Source organism: Tigriopus californicus, chromosome 9, assembly GCF_007210705.1.
Source record: "Tigriopus californicus strain San Diego chromosome 9, Tcal_SD_v2.1, whole genome shotgun sequence".
NCBI classification, from domain to species: Eukaryota; Metazoa; Arthropoda; class Copepoda; order Harpacticoida; family Harpacticidae; genus Tigriopus; species Tigriopus californicus.
The window spans coordinates 2,905,758-2,909,484 of NC_081448.1; positions in this window are offsets into that span (position 1 = coordinate 2,905,758).

Genomic DNA, 3,727 nt, shown 5'->3' on the forward strand with positions numbered 1-3,727 from the left:
CGACATGATTGCGCCTATACGTAAACAAGGTAATTCCGACACCTCTGGAGGTCAGCCTGAACCCAGGCTTGTTCCTTGCGTTTCAATTAAGTGTTTCCACCACATGGATGAAAACTTTAACTTGAGCCCCATTTTAACCTCTTCAAAATTTCGTTCTTAAAAATGTGGTCAGGCAACTCACTCAAGCCCGTTTTATGAAGCGTGCTGGACGAGAGCAATTGCTTGACAACGAGTCTTATTAGGGGTTTCTACTCTGAATTTGGACGAGCCGTCAACGATTCAAATTTGCACCATAGTTGTCCTAAGTAGCTTGACTACGAATGAAACATTTTTTCTACCAGCGACAGCTGAGACGAAAACATGCGATCGCAGCGCCCTTGATCGATCTATATATGAAGTTATCTATGGGCCCAACCTATTTCGCTCCTGATGGGAACCCTAACCGAGACCCTTGAAGCTAAAAAGCTAACATTCCGGTTCGAAACGCATACCATGACTCACGGTACTAAATTACATTAATTTAGGACAATAGGGCTTGCCAAGAGAACGCGTTCATGAACAACTGACGCAATTCCATGAAGTAAGATCAAAGACAACATGCTCAGCCAAACCGCATTGTGCATGCATTGAATTTTGACATTTATTTTATTTTACCTGCTTGTCTAAGCAAATATCAGTGTGGTATTGAGCCAATTTAATAGTGCATTCACCAATCAACACCAAACATGTTCATTTTGTGGGGTTTTGTGACCACTGGATTATTGAAAATTCAAGGGGTGGATGGTGTGAGTTGACTGTGATGTTTATCTCAGTTCTTCCTCCCAAAAATGCCCAGAGCCAGGGTGGTGAACCACATTTTCCCTTGAATTTCCTTCACTTGACATGCCCTATGGACAAAGGGAGCAAAAAAGGTAACTAGAATTGAATAGGGCTTCACTTTCCTTTGTTTTGGAATACTGCCCTTATTCTTGGTCAAAAAGTGACTGATTGTTACTCAAATTTGTGATATTGATTGAGTAAAAACTGATTTAGAATGAGAATTCATGAGAATCATCAACGTGAATAATCATGGAAAAATTGAAAATTGACATATTTCAGCACAGCAATGACTCACTCCGAATCATGAATTTAGAGAGGCAAGGTGCCTAGAATAAGTAGGACTTTGTGAGATTGGCTGCTTTCTTGCTGTAATAATGATGAAGTCTATTATTTATGAGCACAACTTTTACTCAATCAGCTACATTGATGCTGCAAAACGTTACCCTAATGTGCAGCCTAAACTGCTAGTATTTTTTCCGTAACGGTTGAAACAGCCAATTGACACAAATCCAAGTCATTCATAACCAATATAAGTCTGCAATTCATTTGATCTAAGCCCACAAAATAACAAAAAGTGCAAATAAGACACGTTTGTGTTGTAATTTATTTTTCATACTTCGGCACATCATTAGTGCACCCAAAAGTCTTGCTTGAATGTTAGCAAAATACACGTAATCAACTTCTTCTGATCTATAAAATGAACGCTAAGCACCTATAATTCATAGATTTTTTCAAATCTTAAATGCATCCATGAATTCACAGCTGACATCATTTCATGAAAAGTAAAAACTTGCCACGAGTTGTAAAATATTGCGTCGTATTTCAAAGTAATGGAAACTACTTTTGTTGCAACTGAAGAAAAACAAAATTATTGAATCACATTATTTGATTTCACATTTTGTTTTGAATTTTTGCAAACTCAATCATCATTTAGGCTTTCTCTAATAACAGTAAGAATCTTTTTGAGCTTTTTGTAAATATTCTGCATTTCAAATGAAAAATTGATTTTACCAATATTCAAAGCAGTAATATATTTCATCACAAAAAAGGATATTACTTTTATAAGCTAGTAGGATTTTACAAAAACAATGTCTTTGCCATTTTGCACCCCAATTATATCCAAACACTCTTTGTTTGACATCAAATTATGTAATTTAACAACATTGGTACTCAGATATATCCAGGAGGATAATCAATAAATTGACTACGTTCCAAGCCTTCTGGTATCCTTCATTTAATTTTGATAATCATTTGATCCCATCACTCCTATTGGTGGTTCTATAGGGTGATAGGCTGCAACAACAATGCACTAAAGGTTGTTTATTGTTTGAACAACTCATACATCAAGTTTGATGTTAAAGAGTATGGATTACGAAGTTGGACTAGATTACTAGGAAAAAAACCAATTCAGTTACTTGTGTGGCGGCATTACTATTAACTGCTAAATCAGAACTCTCATCACTAGAGACACTGAAAATATTCAACTTCTTCTTGTGAAATATAGAAATAATATTTTCTTTAAAAAAGGCAAAATATGAAAAAACAGGCCCAATAACTGAGAAAATGAAAATGTTTGATTCACAGATGTTATAAATTACTATTGTTTTTTTAATCAAAAGTAACTGTAAACTTTGAGACTCTGTACACCTCTGAGTTTTCATCATTATTTTTCTATTGAGCTAAGCCAGGTTTACTAAAGAATCAAGTTTCCAATACTTTATCTAATGAATTTGTCAACCATCAATAACTTACTGAAGTTGAATGGCCAGTTTTGTTGAAAATAGGCCTTTTCAGCTTTTTACTCTTATTTTACAATCTCGCATAAACTCAAAACATTCATAAGAAGTTTAATTACTTTTGTTTTTATCTGTCTTCACATGATTTCAAAAAATTTGAATGAAGCAAAAAAGTCATAGCTCTTCCCTACTAACACTCTCTTTCCTTTTTTGGCCGCTATAGTTTGTTTAACACATACCTAACGGTCACGGTCCCTATTAAGAGAGTACAACAGTGAGGTCAGAGCACCATTGCAGTTAATTTTGAACATTCAATTCTGTTCCAAAACATTGAGTTTACATGGATCCCAGATCCAAACCAAACGCATTTTTGTAAATGTTTGTGCTTTAAGGAGTAGTTCAAAGGCTTAAATTACTCTTCAGGCATCATTATCCACAATCAGAGCAACACCAGATTCAAACTAGGTATATTAAAATTGAAATATAGAAAGTGGCTCAATGACTGGCATTTGAAACATTCAAAGTACATTAAATGGTGCCTGAAGAGTAGCTAAAGCTGTATATGACACATAGAACCAGAGAATATTATGTAAATGTGTTTGGTTTGGATCTGGGGCGCAAGTAAACCAAGGACACTAAAGCAAGGAAGCGCCACTTTTTGGTAATCAGTCAGGGCGAGGAAAACATTGCACTTTGTTGTCGAGAGGAAAAGCGAGAGGATTGAAGAAAACCGGTTTTGGACGCCGCCTTGACGTTTCTCATTTCAAAAGCTTCGTTTAAGCTAGTTTGAGCCCTTTGAAGAACAAAATTTCAGCTCTCTCTCATGTTTTCTCGACGTCAGAAAGCAATATTTTTCCCTGGCCTACAGTAATCACTAAACCTTTTCCGCCAAGTTAGGCCTAAACTTTTGGTGCTGAAATTATTGAAATTCGATTATTGGCATAACCATTGTACAAAATATGCGACTTGTGTCCTTGGGCAAGGTTGAAAAAGTATGTGATCTTATTTGGATGACTTATGGTGTTGAGGATGGCATTGATGATTCCGTAACGCTATGCTGCAAATTGATAATCATGCCAAGATTAAATGTCAAGGCTCATCATTATTGAAAAATGTTGACACGAAATCTTCAAATGTTACGCATAAGGACTGTTTGCGTCAAAAAACTCAAT